Source organism: Alligator mississippiensis, chromosome 10 (genome assembly GCF_030867095.1).
Source record: "Alligator mississippiensis isolate rAllMis1 chromosome 10, rAllMis1, whole genome shotgun sequence".
NCBI lineage: Eukaryota > Metazoa > Chordata > Crocodylia > Alligatoridae > Alligator > Alligator mississippiensis.
Window position 1 is genome coordinate 56,253,404 of NC_081833.1, and position 27,456 is coordinate 56,280,859.

Here is a 27,456-nt window from a genome sequence, read left to right on the forward strand (position 1 = left end):
AGCTTCATGTCAGGGAGCAGCACAGGCCCACAGCACGCAGAAGGGATTTGTGTTTCCCCCGAGGTCCGGCACCTGCCGGGAGCAGACAGGAGAGAATCTTTAGCTTGGGGGTTACTTTCAGAGGGAAAGCCTATCAGCACGAGGACTTGACCACACAGGAATGGCCACAGACACTGCAATGCCTCTGAAAAGAGCTGCGCATTTAGAAACACCTGCTGCCAAAGGGGAGAACCGGGTGGAGGCACAAGGGCCATATATCCCCCGAGGAAATTCAACCCAGCAGCTACAGGGCACTCCCCAAAGTGAGAGAGGGGACGGCACAAAGACCCGAGATGACATCAGGGTCAGGTAAGGCAGCAGGCCAAGCGGGGCCCTTAGCTCACAATGCCCAAGACCAGCTGTGGCCATGATGTCACGCAAGTCTATTATGATGCAGGGAATGTTGCCTTGGTTGCCAGGGGCTCTGCTGTTTGCCCCTGCCTGAGGGCCCAGAGCACATGGCCCTGACTGGAGGTAGGCTACTCCCTCCTGCTCAAGGGCAGTTGCAGAAGGAGTCACACCAAAAGTGGAATCAAGCCAAGCAGGCTTGTGCGAAGCACCCTCCCTGCACCTTTCTAGCTTGGGAGCAGGCATCGATGCACATCGTTTCCCGCCACGCTGTACGACACGGGCTAACACCCCCACAGCACAGACGAGACCTGAGAGCTGAATAGAGAGGCAGGATTGGGGAAAAGGGCAGGGGGTGCGCACTGGGAGAGTGAGAGAGTGAGAAAGGCAGGGCTGGGGCAGGAGCTGGATGGAAGGAAGGCGTGAGAAGAACCAGCAGGGACAGGAAGAAAGGACAGAAGAGCCAGAGCAAGCGTCAGTGCCGGGGCGGAGGGCAGCCGGGTCCGCAAGCCTAGTACGCAGCAGGGGCTTCAGCACAATGGCCCTTGCTCCCATGCCCAGGGGCCGCCGACCGCCACATTTGGGGTCAGGAAGGAATTTTCCTCCGGGGCACGTTGGCCACAGACCCGGGAGGTTTTTTGCCTTCCTCTGGGCATTGAGCAGGGGTCATCCCCTAGGGCCCATTCCCAACTCACAATAAACACCATGCACCAAGGAACATGTCTCGTCTCATCATTTGCGGTCATCCACGCACGTCTGGACCGTGTCCTGTGCACACCCCGGCCCCTGGCCTCAGCGCGCTGCGCCCTCCCTTCCTGGGGCTGCTCTCCTCTCCCAGCGCACTCGCTCCAGCTCTTTCCATTCGCTCGCCTCCCGCACTAGGCTTGGGCTCCTTTCCTTCCCAGGTCTCTGTGCTCTTTCCTACCTCTCTCAGAAAGAAGTGGCCAGCTCCGGCTTCCTCCTCTTCCTGCCATGAAAAGAGGCCTTTTTCTGGGGAAAGATGGCAAAAGGCTGTACTTGGAGCCATTCAAAAACAACAACAAAACTGCTAGGCAAGTCTCTATCAAGCCTGGATGGGGGCTCTGATGGTGCCATGTTTCACCATCTCATGAGCCAAAGAGCATGGGGCCCTTGGAAGAGAAGACAGAGAGTGTGCACGGGACAGGGGGAGATGCTGCGCATCATCAGCTGCAAGCCCGTGCAGCTGCAGCTTCCCTGGGCTGAGAAGGGCAATGGAGGGGCAGCTGGTCAGCCTTCCCATATGGGAAAACCCCCAAAGGAGCTGCACTTGCTGAGCGGGGACAGAGCCCACGCTGGTACAACTGGCTCCAGCTCCTGAGCGGGCAGGGCAACCCCTGGCAGGCAAAGACAAGGAGCCTCAAACCAAGAGAATGGCACACGAGTGGGGCACTGGGAGCCCGCCTGCTGTCGGGGAATCTGGTGTCACGCACTGATTGCCTCTCCTGATCTGACAGCTTCATGTCAGGGAGCAGCACAGGCCCACAGCACGCAGAAGGGATTTGTGTTTCCCCCGAGGTCCGGAACCTGCATATACTTTGTAATAAACCCTCAAGAACTTATTTACACAGTCTCTCACTGGCACACTGTGTACTGTGGATCCCATGTGCACTGCCTCTGGCGGGTTATCTTAGGGAGCGGGACTGTCTGTGTCGCTGCACGTGGTCTGTGGATGCTCCCTGGCGCTGGTGTCTGTCTCCGTGCTCCTGGGGTCTCCGGGGAGCAAGCCACAGCTCCTCTGCAGTTCCTGCAAGACATCCTTCCCCTGTCTTTGCCCCCTTCCCTGGCTCTGCTGGGAGCAGTGTCTGGGCTGCAGGCTGTAGCAACCCTCTTGCCCCACAGCCTCGGCAAATGCAGCCCCTCCCTGGGCTTGGCCTGCCCCTGGGGCCCCTCACCCCTCAGGGAAACTAGGGCAGAGTCCAGCAGCCCCCCCTCCCCCCGGCTCTGCTGTGCTCACCTGGCCACACCGGCTGCAGTCAGGTCTCTCCAGACTTGGGTTGTCCACACCAGCAGTCCCTGCCTGCTCCTGCCGCCACCGCTTCTCCACTGCCGCTCCTGCAGGCCTCTCTCAGGGGCTCTCCGAGGGACCACTGCACTGGGACTCTGAATCCGGTCTCCAGCTTGTCCCTCAGCCCCCCCTGTCTCTCTCTTGTCCCCCCCCCTTGTGAAAAGCTGCTCCCCCTTTTATCCAAGCCTCTCAGCCAATCCCTGCTCAGGGCCCTTCCCGGGCTTTTGCTAAAGGCTCTCTTTCAAACTGTGCTGGGGTTACATCCCCCCTCCCACTGCCAACAGGGCTGCTCCCAACAGCTTCATTTGCCCTCAGAGCCTACAGTGTCCCCTCGGGGACAAACTCTGTCTCTGCCAGGCGGCCCTTCCCATTCTGTTCAGGTGGGTCCATTTTTTAAAGGCTGCTACACTCCCGTTTTCTCTTCTGCTGCTGTCTTTGCCTCTCTATTTTTCATAAACAAAAAGCCAACCTCCGCTTCACTCCTTTGCTGCCATGGGCTGCGAGGACTTTCCCAGTGAAGATGGGGAAACGTCCATTTTGTAATCTATATATACAATAAGTTCTAAAGTCTCTGTCAAAAATGGATCCCTGCATTGATGGTGCCCCCTTTCACAATCTAGTTATTGAAACTAGTTTTGCCCTTTGGACAATGTGAGCGAGAGAGAGAGAGAGAGAGAGTGTCAATCTAAGGTGGAAACACATGGATCTGGTTTTCTACTTGGTGGTTATGCTGATTATAAGGTTTCAGTCTCTGGGAACTGAGGGCCACCCTCCTGCTTTGTTTTACATGAAGCTAATGTCTTGTTGCTACAAGAAATATTTTTGTTCATTTGCTCATCTCTGGTGCTGTCTAATGGGTGAATGATTTCTCTCTCCCGCACTGCTGTGTTAGTCCTAAATTTGTTTTCATCTCTTTACTGTACGATCTCCTGTGGCAGGAAGAGGGACAAACCAACAGGAAAAATGTACACAAAAAAACAAGACAGTGCAGAAATTAAATTGGTGAAGAAAATGTTTCTAGACCTACCAGTAATCCAGCATCCTGTGTTTGTAAGCAAAGGAGAAGCAGCAGCCATAGCAGGACGGCATGTGTTACCCTTTCTGTAGATAAATGAATCTCATTTTGCTTCAAAATTGGGTTATCAGGGCAATATAGCACAGCACAGACTTGAATGTTTCCAACTTTCCGTTGTTGTGATCTGATCGAGAGATGCGATAGATGCTAGCAGCAAACGGCAGATCTTGCATTCCTGCCAAGGCGTGCCATGTGAACGCGCATGCCAGTTTCACAACAACTCTGGAAGAACCAATGGAATTCACAAATCACACAGTCAGATTTCCCAACTCACAACATTATCCCTTTCAATAAAGCACTGATGAAGCTGCATCATTTAGTTGGATTTAATTATGTAACATCGGGTGATCTGTAATTACCTGAAATCAGGGTGATTTACCCTTGGGTGCAATTGGGAAATACAGTTCCACGTTGCAACATAATTTTGGGATTGAAAGGAGGAGTGGGCCACAGCTCATGATCAGACAAAGAGGCTACCCAAAACGATGCACCATCTCTCAGTCCATGCTTTGCATTATTTTACTGTCCCAAAGACGGAGGGGGTCATTTTTTCAGTGGGATGAGCCCTTTTCTAATCATTATAATTTTTCGTCTTTCCTCCTCGGCCACTACACAAAAAGTAGACATGTAATGAGAAAAGAAGAAAAAAATCCTGTATTTAGCCTAAAGAAATACTACCTGAATATTTCCACAAAATAAATAGTTAAATAGTCAGATTTCAGCAGCTAACCAGTGTAGAGTTCAGGGCATAAGGGGTCTGGCCTAGTGGGTAGGCCATCGGGGAGGGCCTTAGACAGGAGTTGGGTGGGGTTCAAGGTACCCAAATTGAGGGGAAATTCCAAGAACAGATTCTAAATTACAGGCTGAGTAAAAATTGCTAAGTCAGAGACCAAATTACCAACTCCAAGGGGTAAGTCCAGGGGCAGAGTCTCTCCGTCAGGGTGTTGCAGTCAGAGAGTGAGTTGCCACCACCCAGCAGAATTTCCAAGCAGCCGAAGTCCAGAAGCAGAACTGAGCAGGGCCAGAAGGCACAGGACTAAGAGCCCAGGATCCAGAGAGGCCTTACCACAGCAGACCATCAGGCAAAACTTTTGGCTGGCCTGCAGTTTGCAAACACAGGTATCTCTACATGGGGAGGCTGCTGTCCCCAGCAGCCCATCACGAAACTGTAGCTGATTTATCAGCTTGGATGTGGCTGATAGGTAGAACCTCAGGCAAATTTGTCCAATTAAGCAATTAGTCCTGGCTGGACTACCTCTTAGGGCCCCGGACAACAAGATTTAGACCCTGGTCTTGGCTTTAGGGACCTATACCCCATGCATAAAGTTAAGCAGGTGCATACATAGGGTTTTAGTCTGAAATGGTGCTTGTACACATGTCAGGGGCTTAATCTCCAAGGTTGCATTCTATGCCCCCTAAACTGAAATGGTGGGTTTTTCACTGAAACCCACCATTTCACTTTTTCCATCACATTATGGTGAGGAGCCAGATCCTTTTTTTTTTTTTTTTTTGTCAGAGCATGCCCATGGCCCGGGGGTGAGCTGCCAGTGGCCTGTGCAGCTCCTGAGCTGCAGGAGGCCCTGTTCCTCCCCTCTGTGGCAGCAGCACCCCCTGGAGCTGCCTGGGTGGGCTGCCAGTGGACTGGGTGCTGCCCCAGCCAGTTCGGAGTCAAGGAGGAATTGGATCAGGCCAGGTGCTGCCTCTGAACTGGGGCAGCACCCAGCCCACTAGCAGCCTGCCCAGGCAGCCCTGGGGGGCGCTGTCACCATGGAGGGAAGGACCAGGGCCCCCTGCAGCTCACCACCTGGCCATGGTGGGGGGGAACGACAAGAAACCTGTACAGTGTGATACCATTAAGCAACACAAAATTACATTTTTATCACATGTACATGTTAATCATAGAAAATTAGTGTTGGAAGGGACCTCAGGAGGTAATGGCATCATATGTACAAGCACCCAAAAGTTCTACTGTCTCTTGTGGCTTTGTGTTCCTCTCTTTCCTTTTCTTATAGAAACGATCTATAGAGACAGTCTTCTCTTTGGAAAATGCTGACAATCAGATTTCCCTTCAACCTGGAGCTATGGCCACTTCTCAGCAAGGAAGAAGCATGGAAGCAGACATGCTGGGTACATGGGGGACCAAGGGCCCTGGCCCCTTCAGGAAGAGGGCAGTCACCTGAAATACATAAAACTTTCCATAGGTTCATCTTCTTAGGACACCCCAGCAAAAAGAAAAGTCGGCGCCTAGGCATGGAGGAGAAAGAGAGAGGGGCTAAGCATGATTAAATGAGAAAAAGGCAACATTTTTATTTTGAGTTCTCTGTAAAACTTTACAAATGTACAGCATAGTGCAAAAGGCAGTGTCAGCGCATTAACTTAAGTAAAGTTAACAAAGTGTAAAAAGCCAAGAAATACAACCACGCTTCCTCACAACAGTTCATAACGTTATTCCTATGGGTTCCTCTCTTACCATGAATTTCCAATCTAATGTTTATTGTAGAGCAAATAGTCTAAAAAAAAGTGCAGAATCACCCCAGAGTATCTGCTGATGGTAAGCACAGAATACCGATTGGTAATATGAGAAACCAGAATCTAAAAATTCTTTATAAAGGAGTTAGTTTGGATTCATGCATGCCTTTGGGTTGTATCAAGTAAATATCTATTTGCATGTAGCTATCCCATTCAAGTTCATTTTCTAACTATAGTTAGGTCCTGATTCAACAAAGCACTTAAGCACGTGGATAATTTAAACTTGTGATAGTCTCAGCAAAGTCAGGGGGACTTGTCATAGACTTAAAATATATGCTTAAATAGCTCACTGATACAGCACTCTAGTATGTCAGGTGCCATAGAAATACATGGGTTTTGGATAAAGATAACATATGTCTGTCAGGTGGAATAAGCCTCCAGACAATCTTCAGGTTTCTAATCAGATAATAAGTAAACAGAAAAAAAATCAAATAAATAAATGTCAATACATTACCGAAAAAACACAAGTTACAGTAGCGGGTGTGATCATTAAAGGACAATTTTCTAAGGACACGTGTCAAAAGGGGATATGTGGTCTAAGAAGCTACCCCAATGTATCTTCTAAACACCAATCCTTGTGGGGCAGCCATGGGTTTCTTGTAGTCCTGAGCACAAAGACACTGATTGTAATTTCAGGAAAATGCTGCTACACTATCAGTTCTGAAAGGACTATACCATGTCTGGTAGTGATGGAGTAACCTAACAAAACTTAAAATAGTTGCACCCATTTGTTATTAGTCAAACAGGACAAAATTTGCTGACAAGCACAATGTTTCTGAACTTTTACAGGTCTTCATTTATTGACAAGGGGATGGAAAAAATGCCCTGAGGAGGTAGTCCATTTACATGGGGTATGTTTCCCCATTAAACAGAATTTACTGCAGGCCAGCTTAAACTGAATGACAGCTTTGTCTGGGATAGATGTCACTTGACCACTCAACATGCTCATAAATATAGTTAAATACCATGACTCGTCACAGCAGTGGGAGTGGATAAGGTGCTCCTTTCCATTAACACTATTCTGGCTTATATATCCAGTTTCTGTTTCAGCTAGGAATTTCACCCTCAACTTGCTTGGGTTGGCTGCCATGTAGCTAAGCCAATAATTTTTCCAAGGAAAGAACTTATTTAGAAATACTGAAATAAATAGTACATAGTCAGTGTAGGGTTTTCCTTACTAAACCTTGGTATAATGCTAGAACTACAGCATAAAAACAAAGCTCTGCTTTGTTGAGAAACATAGTCTTCAGAAACCACATGGAAGAGGAGACAAATGAAAGGCTGACCAAGTAGGCAGAAAAGACAGAAGAAAAGCTAGCAGACAGAGTGGACCATACATTTCAGCCCTTTCCCTACCCAGTGCTGGGATCTGTGCTGAAAGGAACTTCAGGTCCCATTAAAAAACCTGAGTCATCTCATTTGTGCATGTGAATGAGATGACAAGCTGGCTACATTGTATTAAGGGGAATTAGAACAACCTCCTTGTCAATGCCAAGACAAAATTCCCTCAACTGGATGGGTAAGTGAGATGTTGAAACACCCCTGACAACGAAAATGATATTTAGCCCTATGCTCTATTTTATATAATATTCTATAGAGGTTCTTATAATGCGTTGATAACTGTTCATAACCGAGTGCCTTCACGATGTGCAACACATGACATAACTAATATCTGTTAAGTGGTTTGCTCTCTCTTTTCTCTTTACCTAATGGGAGAATTGTATGTGCAGTGCAGTGTGTTGGTTTGGTGCTGCTCGGAGTGTGTCTCAGAGAAGGCAGGTTGAAGTCACATGCCATGTGCTTGGACTGGAAGGGGTGAGGTGGGTGTGATATTATTTCAATCCTATGAGAATCATGCCTGCAGGCTAGGACAGGCTACTCAGTAAAGCTGTTTCCTGCAAAGACTGACACCAACTGGATGTTGTGCATATTCAGGGTGTCCCGAACAGGTGCAGTATGGGCATTGCTAACAACTAAGCTGACAAACTATCCCATCAATTCAAAAAGAAACAGCCAGAATAACTCTTCCATGGGTTTCTAAGTCACTTTTGTTTCTTTACGTTCAAACTTGTAAATCTTTTGTTGGGGGAGGCAGGAGGCACTACTTTCTTGAAAAAGCTAAATCAGTACGTTCAGTCAGAGAGCTCAGGTTCAATGGAATAGCTCCTTCAAGATGCACAGAAAAGAGAAAGGAAGACATATTTTCAGATGGAACAGAACTTTCAGGTAGGCTTATGGTGTCGTTTCCAAAGCCTGCTGGATGATCGGTGAGAAGCTGCTGGGTGCTTTCAAGACCTACATCTTTCCCTAGGAATACAAGGAATTATTTTTGATTCTCAGTTTATCTATTTCCACTTAAACCACTGGTCATTTACGAATTCAGCACTGGATCATATGAAATACTGAGATAAACAGGGATTGAGGGGGTCTTCTTATCTTGGCAGGAAGGGTTTCAAAACTCCCAGGTTTGGAACTTGGACTGGTCTGAAAGCCGCCAAAGTCAGTGGGAATCTTTCTGGTAGTTTCACTGGGCTCTGGATAGTGTCTCTGCAGCTGAGATACATGTGGAATTGATTGGGGTAAGAGACTTTGCAGACTGGGTAAGAGCAATTTTTTGCCCATTTACCCAGGCGCTTTCAGCATTCTCTCACTTCTACAACCTAGACATAACCAATTCCAATTTCTCCCTTTTTCTATTATCATCAATATACCGCTGTGGGTAAGGTTTCCCTGAAACATCATCAAGTATTAACCAGTAAACTGAAGCATACATGTTGTTCTATTCTGTAAAATGTTTCTCGTATGCTAAATGATCACTGCTGGACATTTCATCTAACTTATAACAATGCTTAATAGTTCATCTGAATTCCTGTATTCTCTGTTGTGTATGCAATAAGAGTGAATGCACATACCTGGACAAGTGGCATGAACAGAGGACTGGATTCTGTTTTATATAGTTTTGAAGACAGCTCATTTGCATTCTTCTTCAGATGTACTGGGAGTTGCTGAATCTTGATGCAAAAATACAAACTACAATATACAATTATACAAAGATAGGGAACTGGTTAGAGCTAAGTCATTTTTCAAAATCAATAATTCTTAGTGTAGCATAGCATATGCAGACTATCAGAGGCAGATTCAGGGAGGTGCAGTGGTACAGCTGCACCCCTCTTTGATCCCAGTTCTACCCAAACTTTAAAACCAACTGCCTGGGAGGGACAGCAACATTTCTATTCAGGCAGTGCCAAGAGAGTCAACTGACTTAATGACTCATTATCATCTATGTGGAAATGACTGACAGTGAAGTGTTGGATGCACTGTGAAGACAGTCATGAAGGGTAGATTTTGTTTTACAAATATGAAGAAGAGATGCACCTCAAGTTCTAATGACTCCAGGACAAATAAAACAATATCCTTTGCCTATTTTTGCCTAGTTTATTGTGGGTTTTTTTAATTAATATCTAGGAAATTAGTGCACATTCTAATAAAGTTATATTTGTTTTTGCTTTCATGTTAAACTAAATCATATAGCACTGGGCCCCTAGCATTCTAGTTTCTCTTTAACTGGAGAAAAATGTGTGTTATACATGTGATGATGCATCAGACCACTTGTACCCCCCTTTTCAAATTCCTCAATCTTCCCACGTGCATTATTGCAATTGTATTCCCTCGTTCATCCTACTAGCTTCTCTTCTAATAACTGCAGGTCTGCATACAGTAGGAATCACGATAAGACTGCAAACTTAAGCATATATAATAAACCTGAAGTCAATGAAGTCCTAGCCCTAGCTGACCTACCCACTCTCATATTTTCATAAGGAAGTATTTTTCTTTGAATTTCCCTGTCTTGCCTCACAGCTACTTGGGTGGTAAGATACCTTGTGTGGAAGAATCCTGCCTAGCCCAATCCACTCATTCAGGCTAACTTGGAAAGTAAAAATATCCTGTCACTTCAAAGATGGCACATGCTTTTAAGCGAGTTTTAATGTTACATTAAAATTCCTGTGAACCAAGCAGCACCAGCTGGGTGCATAGGAGGAGCAGGAATCTCTCTTTCTTAATTGAATTGGATTAGCTAAGGGCATGCCTATACCCAACGAGAAACGGTGTTAATTAACTGGTCCAATTTGATTAAGAATGCATCTAAAGCTAAACACCAAGTGCCATAAAACAAAAAGCATGTCTAATTTCTAACTGGTTCCAAATACCCAGGGCTCTTCTTATAACTTCTAATGTACAGATTCTGACCTGTGAGCAACTCAGTTAAAGGTGGTTTTGGAGGCTTAACTCTGAATTACCTCATGCTTGGAGCAACCTGAGGGATGAACAATGCCCTCAAAACCTACTGACTGGACTGGAAGCCGAGGGTGCTCAGCACAAGAACATTTAAGCATGCATGTCAGGGGTTTCAATGTACCTCCTGCTTTGTGGCTTAGGGTACCTGGCTGAATTTTGCTTTTGCTTGCACTATGATTCTGGCCACAAAGCTGGTGGAGTTATTCCTGGAAGGCTTTTAGACTCTAGTCTGCTACCCTGTTGGACCAGCAAGCCCATAATGTGACAGTGCAACTGTGTTCTGAAAGAGGGTAAAATACTCAGATAATACTGGTGATAAAGCTAGTATTGAGCTGTTGATGCTGTAGCTGTTCTGGATATGAATAAGAGAATCCCATTTCAGATTCTGAATATAAGAATATTCTTGGAACGCTTTCAAATGCCACATAATGTCTCTTAATGAAGTAATGCCTCCAGCAGGTCTTTTACCTATAAAGAAAATAATAGATCACTAAAACTTGAACTGAGATAAATTTTGCATCAATAGAAGTCAAATGGAAAAGGAATTTTTAACCTCTTTCTTCTGAATGAAGACAATTTTCACCTTTAAATTATACTGTAGATGTTTCACTGGAATCAGTCACAAACAGAAGTATTTTACATTTTTGCAATTTAATGCATGTACAGGATTTATGCATAAGGATTAATTTATACCAAATGGAATCTCTTTGACTGTGCAGTAGATCATCTCTTAATGTTCATATACTTTTTCACTTAAAGCCCTTAATTAAATACAATAATAAATCCAAGTTATGATCAATATCCATTCTTTTCTTGATGCTATCAGGTCATTCTAACAAATTAAAATGGAACTGCATTTATTACAGGTTGGAAGGATTTATCTGCTTAAGGTTTCATTAATTGGACTGGATTCTGTTTTATACATGTCACCTAAATCCATGTTGCTTCTGAATTCTTCTTGATTTAAAAAAGAGACTTCTGAAAGGGTTGCCTTTAATCTCCTCCTCTACCTCTGCTGTTGTCATTGCTAATTAGTCAATATAAAGATATAAAAAGAATCCCTGGTGTAATAAGCATAAAATACGTAGATATATAATCTTGTTAAGTATATCTCTTCCCTATCTTTAGACCTGGTCTTCCTTTTTAATATGTAGTTTTGACATGGAAATAAATCAGGGCTAACCTAGCAGCATTTCCACCATTAACAAGAATACTTTCACCAAACCACTACAAGTATTTTAAGCTTTAAAAATATTGGAAGATTCAAATAAAGTAATGAATAATAGAGTTACAATTATTGTTTGACCTAAACTTCCTTTGAAATAAACACGATGAAAATACAGTCATCTGGCGGTACAATTAAGAAGATACTAGAGACAGCAGAAAATTGAGGTCATTAAAAAGTCTCATCTTCTTGATAAAAATGTGCACCTGATTTTTCAAGGGTATGGTCTTATTTAAACAATCTTGTCTTCCATGTTGTTCATAATTTATTGTACCTCAAAATCAAGATCCTGCCTCAAAGGATTGTATTTATTGATAAATAATCTATGACATGCTGTATATAGCAAGTGGAATAGCAAAAAGGTGAATATGTATTGAATATTTTGGCAAAAGGCGAGAGAGGATTTGCGCATAGGAAATAATTGCCTTTCTGGAAGGGCCATTATACATTACTAAGGTCTCTTCACCTTCTGCGGAAGTGGGAATTGTAAATTGATCAATTCCAAAATATTACATGAAAATTACAACCTTGAGGACAGGGAACGTAATATGGTTTTGAGAGAACTGCTTTGTAATGTGTCACACTATGCTGGAGAAATGGAGGGAATTAAAGATTAAGTACTTTAAGATACATTGTTGCACTCGGAAAGCAATGTACCTCATCTTTTAGGGTGCAAAGATATGGTAGCTGTTCAGAGGTGAGTTATTTCATGTCTGGGCAGTTCAAATAAATGATATTCAAAGATCAGCCATGGTGGATTAAAGTTCTAGTAGCCTGTGTGTTGTATACAGCTTGAGTTCAATTCTGCTAATATGATCCTGTATATTTGGATGAGTATGTGCATTGCTTTATGCAGGGAGACATACGAGGACTTGTGTTCCAGCTTTTTTTTTTTTTCATTCTGAGCAAGATGCTCCTGTATCACTATTGTAAATCTTTTGTGAACTCATTAAAGTCGGTCTAAAAAAACCCCAAAGAAACATCTGTGGGCTGGGAGCCAGTGGAATGACACATCCATAAAAATTATAGTCAGCAGGATGGTTTCCCCAAGAACTGTTTGACCCAGTCCTGTGGCCTGGACTATGGGGCCTTACTTTTTCAAAAGCTCTTTCCCAACCTTTTCACTGAGGCTGTTTCAAGGAAAAACAAGTTGAACTGGGGCTAACCCCTTGTTTGCTGGGATGTACTATGGATAGTCTAATAACAAGTTATCATTTTCTGTATTCAGTATAAAACCAACTCTCTAAAAGCTTTTGCAAATTTGCTGGGAAGCAATCCATTGTGATTCACCTTGTGCAGTCATTTACACTTACAAAGTGTGCTTTAAATGCTACCTAAGCAGGGATAGGCATGAATTGACATTGGTGCTAGTATTTTACACTGATCTGGGATTGGTGCAAATTATTATAAAAGCTGCAAGGCACCAGAAAGTCATTCCTATTGGGTAAGTGAATCCATCAAACAAGGGTATGGTTTCCTAACTTTTGTAAAATCTCCAAGCAAATGCAACCTTATTTTGCCCTTTTGGCATCCATTATTATTTCCAGTCTCAGAATAAATATTAAATGAGGTGGGTAAACACTGGAAAAATTAACCCCTGTAGTTTTGGGTTTTTTTATATAAATTAATGCATGCCAAATTATTATTTGAGGAAATTTTGCCAATATAAAATTCAGTTTATTTTATATCTTTGTATTATTAAAGTCAATATTTTATAATTCACTTATAATTACTTGTATTGATTTAATTTAATTATTCCAACAGGAAAAAAAGTATTCCAATTTACTTATTTTCTCTTTCAATAATATTACCTATGGACTTGATCTTGCACAGACTTAATATTCTGTACTTGGTGAGTACTCACACTGATTAGGCTTTCCATTTTTGAAAAAAGGTTGTCCCTAGCTGTTACAGTTATGAAGAAAAGTTAGAAATGTAACCAGCTGCCTGAGTCTGCAAGGAAGACCTGAAAAGATCTTCTTTAGAGGGCTGAATTACTCCAGACATCTTAACAGGAAGTTAGTTTGAAGATGCAGTATTCTCAGGACCTGGCCAGCACCACTCCAACAGAGGACTGGATAGAGAAGGAGAGGAAGAGGACTGTGAGGACCAACTAAACATACTTAAAAAGGGAACTCCTATGGTTCTTAGGGAGCGACATTTTTATAACCACTTAACATGAGAGTTACCATGAGTTTGCCACTCCAAGGAAGGGAGTGTCTCAAAGGTTAGTGTTTTTTGCTGAGATGTGTATGTCTACATGGCACAACACAGCACTGGGCAGAAAACCTGAGGCAGGTCGAAGTTGTACAGCTGTGGTACAGTGGCAATCTGCTGCTCAGGGTGAATTAGGCAGGGCAGAATATCACAAACAATACTGCTTTTGCTAGATAAAATACCTCTGCATTGCAGTGGGCTGAGCCAGGTAGCCATACTCTGTGCCTTGGGCCCCACCTTGCTGTACTCCACCCTGAATGGGATTGCTTTGGAATTAAATGTTTCTACATCAAGTCTGTCTTGTTATCCATTTAGTATGAAGGATCCTGAAGGATTCTTGGATCCATCGGTAATAACCATTTAGTAGAAATTCCATTATGCCTCCATTAATGTGACTATGTTAGACATGGGGCTTTTGTTTTTATAAAACAATAAGCTATGCCTTTTTAAGTATGTGCTTTTTTTAATGATCCCTGTTTTACTTTGTAGTACTGCCAGTAGCAACATGCCACAGGAGGGCACCATGTCAAAGGCTTGTACCTACCTTTTAGAAAATGATCAGATAATTTTATCTTTAATTAACATCTGTAGTAATCCTAGATGACATAAGGGCAATCACATTTCATGATTCAAGGCATAAAATAAGCATTTGCATGATTCAAGAAGCATTTTTTTCCTTTTCCATGTTTGGTTTTGCAAAAATTGGTCATTAATCTTCCACCTTACACAGAACTCACAAGAATCAGGTACAATTGCAACTCCTCCTGATCAGGGAAGTGTGGTGGAAGGGGATACACAATAGGAAATTTTGCAGGAACCTACTCTGTGAAATATAAAATGATAATTACAGAGCTAACTTAAATCAATAATGATTGCCTGTAATAGTTTTAGTGCATGTGAAACTATAGAATATGTCACATAGAGGTATTACTCCATCATGATTCAGGGCCTAGTTCTAGTTCTGCTAAAGCCAGTGGGATATTTGCCCTGACTTAAAAAGGAAAAGGCATTTGCATTGGTTCATGGCATGAGCTGGATTTTGTCATTCATTCCATGCTTATCCTCAGTGTAGCCAGACCTCCCTGATTGGCACTCCCAGGTTAACTAGTAAGCTATGACTTTATTGTCTTGTAGCTCTCAATTCTAGCTACTAAAATGTGAATTTAAAGAAGTGGCTGCCTCTCACATTATGAATGGCTGTACTAGTGTATTTCTGAGAATTTATGGCTAATATATCTGGTCAGATTTTTTTTGTAATGCATTTTTTATGATTTTGTTGTTGAAAAGTTTGATTTGTTTTAATTAAAATTTTCCTATTTTTCAACAAGTCCTGATGGCTGATGCCACTTAATTAAATCAATGGCCCTGTGATGAGGGGATATAGCTCACCATTCCTTAGAGCTGGTCTCATATTTACCATGTAGTATTTGTCATCTGGAGTGCTTACTAGTATTTACTACATACTGGTTTTGCACATATTGCCATGTGATGAGCAAAAGATGGAGAATACCTGTTTTTCAACAGAGACCTGGGAGAAAGAATGTTATATGCAATATTAAAAGAGTTTACGTAGCTGAGTGGTTAATAGTAAACATCATCCACATACCATGCTTCAAAGAATCTTGAAATGTTCCTTCAGCTACTCCTCATTCGCCTTTCTCATTGACACACTGCCACGCACACTGCTTTATTTCATGCTCCTTTTCCACTTCAGTGATATATTTGATCAAGACTGAAGGCCCTAGGTGTCTGAAATCCTTCTTTTGTCTGGCACTTGCTTGGCATAGAACACAACAGCTTAGAAATTATTTTAGGGTTAATATGGAAAAAGAAAATGGAGTCATTGTTGTACAGATTTTGCTGAGTTTGTTCCTTATATCAATCATTATTTAGACAGACTTGACAACACTGAATATTGTAGTCTTGCTTCTGGTACTCCTACTGTTCTGAGAATCTTTACCTGTAGGAAGAATTGATACCCTTTTTTAATTTGGTATACAATAGTTTCTTGGAGTTCAAGTAAATGGCTAGCTTCAGTAAGAGCTGACAGCATTAAGTGCTAAAGGGTGAGATAGTTAGCTGGTTGAAGTGGTCTAGCCCCATTTAAGGTAATGTAGCTGCACTTATTTATACCAGCTGTGGGCATGGGCCATCCTGTGTAGTTTTGCATGAACTACAATTCTAATTTGCTATATTGCGGTAATAGAAACAGCAGTTAGGCTCTCAGGTCTGTCACAGGTTTGAATAGTGGCTTGCCAAGAGCATATATACATAAAGGCAATGCCAGGGAATGCATCAACCCTGAGAATCCAGTCCATATTTAAATGCATGTGCTTTAAAAGGAAAGGTTACAAAGTGCACCACCCAGACCAAAGCCTACTTGCACTGAATTGCCAAGTGGCAGGCCTTTGTGTTTCCTATCTGTTGTAAAAAGAGTAAACTACTATAGAACAGCAAATATATGTATATGTATGTGTGTGTGTGTGTGTGTGTGTGCGCGCGCGCGCGTGTCACTCTGTGGGGCAACAAAATATACATGTGAAAGGTTTGGAATCACATGTTAAAATTAGAAAGGGTGACATTTCTATGTGGCCTTTTGTAAGATTTTGTGAAATATAATTTTGAGGAAAATAAGAGATTAAGCCATTTTAATAGGCTTAACAAAAATGCTTTGTTTCCATATGCTTGACAAATGATTTTACATTATGCAAATTTTGAAAACAATTAAAACAGGATAAATACTAGAAATGTAAAGCTTTTGGCACTTGGGGATAATCTTTCTTCAACACATGGGGTAAATTCTTCCCTGCTATAACTTCATTAAAGTGAAGAGAGTTTTGTCAGGGAAGCATTTGACCTGTTCATCATTTTACTGATGCATTAGTGACTACCCTAATAGCAAGCCTACACAGGATTAATATTCACATAAAATGAACTACAGAAACTTGCAATCCATTTCTTCTCTTTTTTACACATTTCAATGTGTATAAAAAATAAAATATAACTTTTTTGTAAAAGCAATTAAAGCAGTTAAAATTTATTTTTGGTATAAAAAGTAGCTACATTTCCCCCTACCATAAGGAAAACATCTGTTTGCTTTTAAAGTCTGAAGCTTAGTACCCTAAAGGTAAGTTGGTATCTGTAGTAAAAAACAAAAATTTAAAGTAATGAAGCATAAACATCAACATATATAAAAGGTAATAAAAAGAAAGCTATAACAAGCCTTTTAAGCTTTTACTGCAAAAATATGTCCCACTTTCTTTTGTCCTACGAATGAAATGAAATTAGAATTTATTTATTAAAGTCATGCAAGAATGCATATCAAAGCTGACTGAAATATTCTAGGAGAGATTAGGGGAATAGGCTACTTGAGTATGTTTTAGCTGCAAAAGATATAACCTTGCAAATACTAGCTAATGGGTGTAACACCTGCAGCCTCAAGGGGTCCCACAGACGATGGCTAGATTTGCAGTCTAAGACCTTTTTTTTTTCAAGGAGAATGTTGCAAGCTACACAGTGTTGGCTTTGAATTTATGACTCAGATACCGGGTTCATTAGGGGCAGGTCTTGTCAAACCAACCTGGTGGCCTTCTATGACCAGGTCACCAAGTCCTTGGATGCAAGTGTAACAGTGGATATAGTCTTTCTGGACTTCAGGAAGGCCTTTGACAGAGTCTTTCACCCCATTCTCAGTAAGAAACTAGGAGACAGTGGTGTTGATGCCTACACAGTCAGATGGGTCACTAACTGGCTGGAGGGCCGCACCCAGAGGGTGGTGGTGGATGGAACTTATTTGACCTGGAGGGATGTGGGCTGTGGGGTTTCCCAGGGCCCGGTCCTCGGGCCTGCACTATTCAACAACTTCATCAGTGACTTGGGCGAGGGCGTAGAAAGCACCCTGTTCAAGTTCGCAGATGACACTAAGATATGGGGTGAAGTGGGTATGCTAGTAGGAAGGAACAGGCTGCAAGCAGATCTAGACAGGTTACAGGGGTGGGCTGAAGAGAGCAGGATGGGGTTCAACACTGACAAGTGCAGGGTAATGCACCTGGGGAGGAAGGACCAGCGGCACACCTACAGGCTGGGGAACTCCCATCTCACCAGTGTTGAGACAGAAAAGGATCTTGGAGTCATTATTGATGCCACAATGAACATGGGCCGACAGTGTGGGGACGCGGTCAGGAAGGCCAACCATACCTTGTCGTGCATCCACAGATGCATCTCAACAGGTCCAAGGAGGTGATCCTCCACCTCTATGTGACACTGGTCAGGCCGCAGCTGGAGTACTGCGTCCAGTTCTGGGTGCCGCACTTCAGGAGGGATGTGGCCAATATAGAGAGGGTCCAAAGCAGGGCCACCCGCATGATCAGGGGTCAGCAGGGCAGGCCCTATGAGGAGAGGTTGAGAGACCTGAACCTGTTCAGCCTCCAAAAGAGAAGGCTGAGAGAGGATCTAGTGGCAGTCTACAAACTAGTCAAGGGGGACCAGCAGGCATTGGGAGAGTCCCTGTTCCCTCAAGCAATCCTGGGAGTTACAAGAAACAACGGACACAAACTAGCAGAGGGTAGTTTCAGGCTAGACATTAGGAAGCACTATTTCACTGTCAGGGTGGCTAGGATCTGGAACCAACTTCCAAAAGAAGTGGTGCTGGCTCCTACCCTGGGGGTCTTTAAAAGGAGGCTGGACGAACATCTGGCTGGGGTCATTTGACCCCAGTACTTTTTCCTGCCACGGCAGGGGGTCGGACTAGATGATCTCCTCAGGTCCCTTCTGATCCTACCAACTATGAAACCTTGTTCCAGGTGGACCCAAACCCTCAGACCAACCACGATTTATCCGTTTGATAATAAGCAAATTTTATTGATACACAGGACATGGTGCATGGGACATGGTTGTCGTGGGTGACTTCAACTACCCAGACATCTCCTGTGAGGAGTGCTCAGCAAGCTTGGATCGATCATGATCCTTCCTGACCAGCACTGAAGAGCTTTTTTTGACTCAGGAGGTGCACAGGCCAACTAGAGGCAATGAAGTTCTTGACTTGGTCCTGACCAAAAGGGATGACCAGCTGACCAACTTAAACATAGAGGGCAGCCTAGGCAACGGTAACTATGAAATCATTACATTCACAGTCCATCGCAAGCCTGACAAAACAGATACCAAGCTCAAAGTCTTAGACTTCAAAAATGCAAATTTCAATAAGCTCAGGTCACTAATACAGAATACCCTGACAGACCAAGGACCACGGATAAAGGGAGCATGAGAAGAATGGTCATTCTTTAAGGATACATCCTTAAGGCTCAGAGAAAATCCATTCCCTTATGGAGAAAAAGTAGCAGAAGGGTCAAAAAAACCCTTTTGGCTAAGCAGGGAAGTTGCAGCCCTCCTACGAAAAAAGAAAGAAGTGTACAAAAAATGGAAGTTTTGGACAGCCTCTAAAGAAGACTACTTGACAATGGCCCACACTTATAGAAAACAAATTAGGCAATCGAGGCAGAAACCAAATTAAAACTAGCTACAAGAATCAAGGACAACAAGAAGTCCTTCTTTAGCTACATAGGGAGCAAAAGGAAAACTAATGGGAGTGCAGGGCCGCTACTCAATGCCTCAGGATACCTGGTCACTTCCACGCAGGAAAGAAATGGAACTCCTAAATGATTACTTTGCCTCAGTCTTTCACAGGACCAAGGGGAACAACATGCCAGGTAGGGCACAGAATGAGCAGGGCGGGATTGACACTGTTCCCACCATTGCTATAGAACAGGTGTATGATCAATTAAAGAAATTAGATGTATATATATCAGCAGGACTGGATGAACTCCACCCAAGAGTGCTGCAAGTGTTGGCCAAAGTAATTGTAAAGCCCCTGACAAAGGGAAGTGGTATACATCAGGGGTCAGTACTTGGTCCAGTGCTTTTCAATATCTTCCTCAATGACTTGGATGAGGGGGTGACAAGCCTATTGGCCAAGTTCACGGGTGACACCAAGATATGGGGTTGTGCAGACACACCCAGAGATAGGCTGCAAATACAAGCAGACCTAGACAAGCTGGCATGTTGGGCAGAACAGAACCAGATGTGGTTCAACATAGAGAAATGCAAATTGCTGCATCTGGGAAGAAAGAACCCCCAGCACACCTACAGGCTGGGCATCGCTAACCTGACCAGCACTACAAATGAAAGGGATCTGGGGGTAACAATAGACCCCAGCATGAATGAGCCAGCAATGCAATGCAGTAGCTGCTAGGGTCAATAAAACTCTGGCATGCATCAATTGATGCATCTCCAGTAAGTCCAAAGAAGTGATTCTCCCACTTTATTCAACACTGGTGTGGCTGCAGCTGGAGTATTGCATCCAGTTCTAGGTGCCACACTTCAACAAGGATGTGCTAAAGCTCAAGAAGGTCCAGAGAAAGGCCACCTGCATGATCAGGGACTTGCATGGCAAGCCGTATGAGGAGAGGCTGAAGGATCTCGGACTCTTCAGCCTAAAGAAAAGAAGGCTGAAAGGGGACCTGATTACGGCTTACCGCTATATCAGAGGCATACATCAGGGGCTTAGTGAACAACTGTTCACCAGGGTGCCCTGGGGTAAAACTAGAAACAATGGCCACAAACTCCTGGAAGATACTTTCAGGCTGAACATTAGGAAAAAATTCTTTACAACTAGGGTGTCCAGACTATGGAACAAGCTCCCCCCAGAGGTGGTGCAATCATCTACCCTAGAGGTCTTCAACAGAAGACTGGATGGTCACCTGGCTGGGGTTGTCTGACCCCAGATGTCTTTCTTGATCATGCAGGGGGCTGGACTTGATAAGCCTTTGGGGTCCCTTCCAGCCCTATGATTTTACTTTCAGAACATAAGGGTTTGCTTATATATATATATCAAACAGTATAATTTAATATCTACAGGAACATCTCTATAGAAACTGTGAATGGACGTTACCCATATTGCCAATGATGAAGGGTAAAGGAGTCATCAGGGGTTGACTTCTGTATGAATAGGTATTGTAAATATAGTTCTATCAGTTTGGAAACAGTACAGTATCAGAAATCAGTTGCTAAATGGTCCCTTCTAGTCACCCTGGTCAAGAAAAAAGAAAATTATTAGTATATGGCAGGGGTGGGCAATTATTTTGGCTGGAGGGTCACTTAATGAGTTTTGGAAAGCTGTTGATGGCCACAAGGGCAGCCCCACCCCTTGATAGGTGCCCTGCCCCCTGGTCATCACCTTGGGACCAGAAGTCCCATCCCTAATTGCTGGCTGGATGTCACCCCTAACCCCTCACCTTTGCCACTGGAGGTCCCTCCCCTCCCCTGGAAGTACTCCTTTTGGGAGCAGGGGCTTGCTATTTTTGAACCAGAACCTCCCCCCCCCCCCCCACCCCATCATACACTAAAAGTCAAACACCTACTATAACATTTTAAATTTATTACAAAAAATATTTTTGTCATGATTTGTGTTTGTGTTGTGTATATGGAGGTGATTGCATAATAGTTCAATCATAAAGTCTTTCTCTTGTACATGTGTGTGGGGGAGTGTGTGGGGTGTGGTTGTGATGGGTGATGTATGTATGGTGGGGTGTGAGGGGGTGGGTGTGTATGGGGGGTTATGAGTGTGTGTGTGTGTGTGTGTGTGTGTGTGTGTAGAGTACATAAGGTATGTTGCAGGGTGTGTGTATATATGAGGGAATTATGGGGGCAAAGCATGGGTGTGTGGGGTTTGTGGGGCGAGGGAGGGTGGTGGGGTGTGGGGACCCCCCCTACACACTCCCTGCCATGCTGCACAGCCCCCACCATCGGCGGCAGCAGCCACAGCAGGCGGAGCCCTCAGGGCACTTGTGTCCTGCACAGGTGCTGCTTCCTGGTAGCATGTGGTTCTGGCCAGAGCTGCACATGGTGGCAAGGAACATAGCCAGCCCAGCCCAGCTGTATCACGTGGGGCTTCTCTCAGCACATGTGCAGCTCCTGGCACTCGTGAGCCACCGAGTTTATTTGCGGAGCTGGTTTCTCTGTCACTTATCTGAACATTGTCACAAGCAGGTAATTATAAATTAATATTTCTGAAAAGGTAAAAGGCTTTATCTAGGTATTTTTTATTAGGATGAAATAGGATCTGAGCATTAGCAGTGACTGACTAATTTTAGCCACAAAAGGTGCCTTGGATTAACTTGTGGAGAAAATATTTTCAGGGGGAGCTGGGAATGCAAGGCCATGGGGTCTGGCTGGGGGATCCTGATGGAGTTACAAGCAGTTTGTCGGGGGGGGGGGGGGGTGGAGCAGCCAGCTGCTGCATGCACTCCTTGGAAGTGAGGATGGGGGGCGGGGGGCATGTGCCCCCGCCAGATTTGTGCAAGGGGTGGATCTGGGCTGCTTGCTGTGCTCAGGGCCCCCCACCCAACTGCTCTCCCCTCAGAGGTCTCCATGGCCCAGCAGGCAGGAAGTTAGAAAGTCAAGGTTATGGGAAGAGGTAAAGATCACAGGACTGCAAATAACATAATTAACCAAAAGTGTGCAGTGCAGGTAAATAACCTCCATTGTCACTTATACATGAAAAGGAAATCAGGAGATTATTTAGGATTCTTTCAGCAAATAAATTCTGGAAGGGCAGAAAGCTTTGGAGAAAAACTTCCATTATAATCTCCCTGTAAGTGGTGCTTCTCAAAGTGCCAGATGTGGTTGCTATTATTATGACTGAAACTAATTATTAATATTCATACCATTAAAAGGGGAGTTGACTCAAACTAAAACCATAGACAAAATCACTCCTGATCCAGACCAGGCTTTAAGAATTGATAATCGAACTTCCAAGTTGAATCTTTTTTTAATAATAATTGCTAAATCAAAACTGAGGCTCCAAACAACAATGTGAAGGTTACAAATCCAGATCTTTGTTCCCATTTGTCTATGCCCTCCTCCAGACACAAGTATCCCTTTCACCATTTCTACTGTATTAAGAGTTTGTGATTATTGAAGCCAAATTCCTGCTCCCATGCTCTCAGTAACCAAAGCCATTTGACTTTAATGAGATATGGACTAGGTCCCTAATCAGTTCAGCATTGTGTTTCTTTCTTTATTTTATATAGTGCCAATGTGGACCCTAGTCCATTTGTTTTAAAACGACATTCCGACATACAATTTCTATCTGAACTAACCTAGCAGCCCCAGATTCTCCACAGACTTCCAGAATAGAAAGAAGTCTATATTGCTTCTGATGTACACCAGTAAGTACTGTTGCTTTAGTATGAATATGACATTTTTGCTTTCCATTTCTGAGATTTAGGCTAATATCATAACTAGAAGTTTGCAGTCTCATTCACATACTACTGTGGATAACCTAATTAGCTTTGCCTTCCAGAAAACATAGCATGGGACATTATCTGGAACCATGGGGATGTTTGAAGGTGGGTAGCTATTTCTGGACCAATTTTCTAAATTTGGGACAAAAGTCCCATTTCAGGGGCTCTTTGAGAACACCTGTAGACATCCTCAAAATTTAGGATAGTATTAGAAAATTCAGGAGGCTTACTTGCTTTATTCTAGTGTGCCTAAAGAAGCCTGAATTCACTAGAGTATTGAGAATGCTGTGCACAGGCCTGCTAGCTGGTTAACGGAGTAAAGAAATGAAAGAAACTTCTAACACATTGAACTTCTGGAAATGTATGTTAATAAGGTACAGCTACATTGAATTGCTCCTCTTCTTTCTAGGAGCTAGTCTTGCCTACAACCACTTGCAGGGAAGTAGTGAAAAGTGGCATAAGGAGCTGGGCTCTTGCTTGCTCTGATGGCTGCAAACATATCAGAGGTGGTCTCCTGAACCTCTGTCTAGTAAAGGGACAGCTTTATCAGTCCTTGGCTGTACTGATACCTTTGTTGGACCCTCTTCTGGTAAAGTCAGTAGAATAACTAGGGGTGGTGAGCAGGGCACTAGCCCCAGGGGCCAGTTTAGAGTGGGGTCCAGAATAGCGGCCCACAAGGAGCCTACATTGTCACCACTGAGTGTTTGCAGAGTTCCTGCCATGGCAGCAGATGCCCCTGTGTGAGGAGGTAAGCACTCAGCACCTCTCCCATGTTCTCTGGTGCTTGGTAATCTCTCTCAACTCTCCCCCCTCCTACCCACCCAAATTCCTAGTTACACTCTTATGGAAACTGTTCTTCTATCAGCAATCCTGCAGACCCCACCCTGCAGTAAGGAGCTTCACTTCCCCCTGTTCACACATATTCAAGCTACTGCAGCCACAAGCCTTCATACTGGTGGGCTTTGCAGGAGGGAGTTAGTGGAAAGGAGAAAAGGGCATCACTTTATTTCTGATTTAGGTTCCCAGCATAGTAACTAGGTCCCTGCCTCCCAGATCCTCAGTTCTATGTACTCTGGAAATCAGACCACTTTTTAAAAGCTTAAATATGGCTTTAGGTGCTTGAATTTATTATAGCCAGAACTGTCAACTTTGAAGAGGTAAAATGACAGCACTGGTTCTCAAACAAAGCCTATAACTGCAGAGAAAAGATAATTCTGCTGTGTTACTTTCATAGGGCCTATTGCCTCCATGGCTGACGTTTCTCTCTTTGTTTCTTCTGCATACAGGTCTGAGTCTCTTTCTGAGTTGACAGTACAGTATCTTTTCTTGTCTTTGCTGTTCTGGAGGAAAGTTAATTAGTTAAAGAGGACAGATTCCTGTCTGTACATAGCTAAAGAATGGTCTAATAAGAGGCTTCATATTGAAATACTCATCGAATCGGCAGAGTGTTCTAGTTGTGGCTTCATACCAAAATAAAATTTTGCCTTTGGTTACTTGTGCTCAGCTCTGACTGAAATAAATGAGACTTGAATCTGATTATCTAAGGGCAGGAATTGTCCTTAAGTCTGATTTTCAAGAGAGCTGAAGCTGGAACTTCGATGCGACATGCCATAAAATGAGTCTTTCACGTGGATAAGTCTGAGATGAAGTGATTAAGGCAGAAGATGATCCAGAAATATCATAATAGCACTCTTCAGTTCTGTCCACAGAGAACATCTGGAAAATACACAGTGATCCAGAACAGTATTTTATCCTTCCTATTTTAGTTATTCCCAGACTATTATTTTCATCTAGCCAGCAGACAGATTCAGCTATAGCCCAAGGTTTCCATCCTGTTATTAGTATTGTACAGGTTTGTCATAGAAGTATTGTGGCATCAAAAACACCACTTCAGTTTTGTTAACAATGTTCTTTCAAGATGCTCCTAAGAAGAATCATTTATAGGTTTTTAGACTTTGTATAAGCATGTTAACAGTACCCCAGAGACAAAGGGCTGATTTTAGCCTACCCATCAAGACACTTGACTGAAGAAAGGTGTACGTTAAAAAAAAAGTCCTTCAAAAATCTCTGAGATTAACCTGAGAGACAGTTCAACAGTAAATGTGTTCTATAGTATTAATCAGTTGGTCCTTAACCTTAACTATATTGGAATATAAGACTTTTTAGGGGAAATATCAAAGTCTTTTCAAACCATGAACTGTCACTCCCTCTTCAGTACTTGACTTCACCAGGCTGTTTCCTGAGGTTTCTACAGTGACACCTGTGCAATAACACATGGACTCAGTCATGCATCTTTATGTCACTTCTCATAATAGACCATGCTTTTCAGGAGAAGAATTTGACCCAATATGAATGTCACAATGCAAAAATTAACCAATCTATTAAATTTTTTCTCGTGAAAATCTGAAAGAATCATTTAGCTCTGAATGTACGTTCTTACAACCACACTGAAGCCTGTAAAAATGACAACTTTAATTAGGCAAGCTCCTTTCTATGGAGACTGTTTCAGCTAGTATCCATGGGTTCAGTACAATTCAGTCCCAAAAGTGTTAAAATAACTTCACTGAGAATTTTTTTTTTGCTGCCCCTTAAGACTGATTTAACAGTTTACAAGAGCAGCATATGCATTTTGATTCAAACCTTGGGTGGAGCCTGTGCATCAGGTGCTCAACACTCTCTTTAGTAGTATTGTATAACATCAAAACATTCATAGATCACTTCTCAAAGGATTTTCCTATTGAGGGGAAAGTTGGCTCTGGATTTAGGACCCAGATAAGTTGTTCTGGGTGGGGGGCCCACCCTCAGACTGACCCCATGACCTTTCCATTTGATAACCGGCAAAATTTATTGATACACAGTGATAAAAAAAAGGAAGCAATACAAACAATCAGGCAATTCTATATATCTACCATATCCTAGGGCTGTCATCACAGTCAAAGTACATCTGGCCAGGACACAGTCTTCAATCTGAGGTTGTTTCTTAGGCTGCGTGCAGATGAAATGAGGAGCATGAGTGCACAGCACTTTAAAGTGGGTAAAATGCTTTTGCACTGCTTTAATGGTGTTGGTCATTGCACGCATCGGTGGTGAATTGTGCAGTAATTCCAGCTGTTGTAGGAAATTCGGCGGCATAATGCACCTTAAATGACTTGTGGTACAGCAAATGAAATTTCCTCATCCAAGTTCAGTTTGCTGCCTTACAGCCGCAGGAAGAAGCACCAGGCCCCGTGCAGCTCAGGGGCTCCGCAGGAAGCCCATGCAGGCAGCAGCATGGTGCAACAGGGGCCTGCTCTGGGCTGTCCTTAATGTGGCCTGCACACCTGTTCCTGGGGCAACTGCCCACCTACTCATCTGCCACACCTTGTTCTTAATTAATTAATCAGTGTTAATCAGCAGGAGGCTGCCCTTGTACTGCCCTGCTGCTAGGGGGTGCTATCTACAGCTGTTTCCTCCCCTACACTGCAGTCCACACCTCACTGATGTTGACTCAGGTCTATCCCTATTAGGGCCCCTTCCTGTTCTCTCTGGGCCTTCTTTGTGATGCTTATGCCCTCTCCTGGGGCTTGCCATGCCCACACTTGGGGTTCCTAACAATGCTGCCCCCCTATCTGGGGCTCACCACACCCACTCTGGGGCTTCTCAAATGCCCCTCTCTGGGAGTGGGGTCTGTGTACCCCATACACTGCACCCCTACTGGCACAGAGTCCCCACACTACTATGGGTCCTCTATGAGGCCTCCTTCACCCCCTAATAGCCTCACCCAAACCATCGGTGATAACAACAACAAAGCAAAACACAAGCCCCTAGGCTATAACATAACTTAAAGCCACCCGGCTAAAACAACATTGCTCAACTCAGGGCAAGCTGTACCTGCAGTTAGGCTTCTCCTTATATCCTGGCTTAGGGGGCTCCTACCTCTCTGACTGCTAACAGGAAACCACCTCTAGCCTCAGCTCCTGGGCTTTATAAGGGCCAGGCCCTGCCCCTTTTGGTCAGCTGACCCTCCCTGGTTGCCCCGGCAACCCACAGCTGGGCTCCTTAGTCACTGCTAGGGCTTCCTCCCTAGCAGTTTTCCCCTCTCCAGGAGCAGGGCACCTTAGTGCTCTGTGACACATGGGAAAGCAGGTTCCATCCAAAATTTGATATTTTATTTGTCCCCTGGAGCCTGCCTGAGCTCCACGGGGAACTGGTGCGAGCCACCGTGGCTGCGGTGCCCCCCAGGAGGCTAACTGGTGCTAGCCTTCGTGCCCAAGCCGGGTGCCTGTGGGTGGGTGCCACCTGGGGGAGGCTGCTGCTGCTGTGGAGAGAAGCACCAGCCCCCATCCACAGCCCAGGGACCACTCCACCCGCTGGCAGCTCATCCTTCCCTCCCCACTGCCAGAGAGGCAGGTAAGTTTGGGTG

General features: G+C 44.0%; 1 long non-coding RNA gene across 1 annotated transcript; it reads right to left on the reverse strand.

Moving 5' to 3' along the window:
* Positions 1 to 5,770: 5,770 nt before the first annotated feature.
* Positions 5,771 to 26,986, reverse strand: LOC109284468 (uncharacterized). The gene is made up of 6 exons (XR_009455280.1): positions 26,925 to 26,986; positions 25,964 to 26,039; positions 20,702 to 20,839; positions 15,362 to 15,715; positions 8,930 to 9,047; positions 5,771 to 8,570 (listed from the first exon to the last, which is right to left on the reverse strand). It is a non-coding gene; the product is annotated as an uncharacterized LOC109284468 (long non-coding RNA).
* Positions 26,987 to 27,456: the final 470 nt, after the last annotated feature.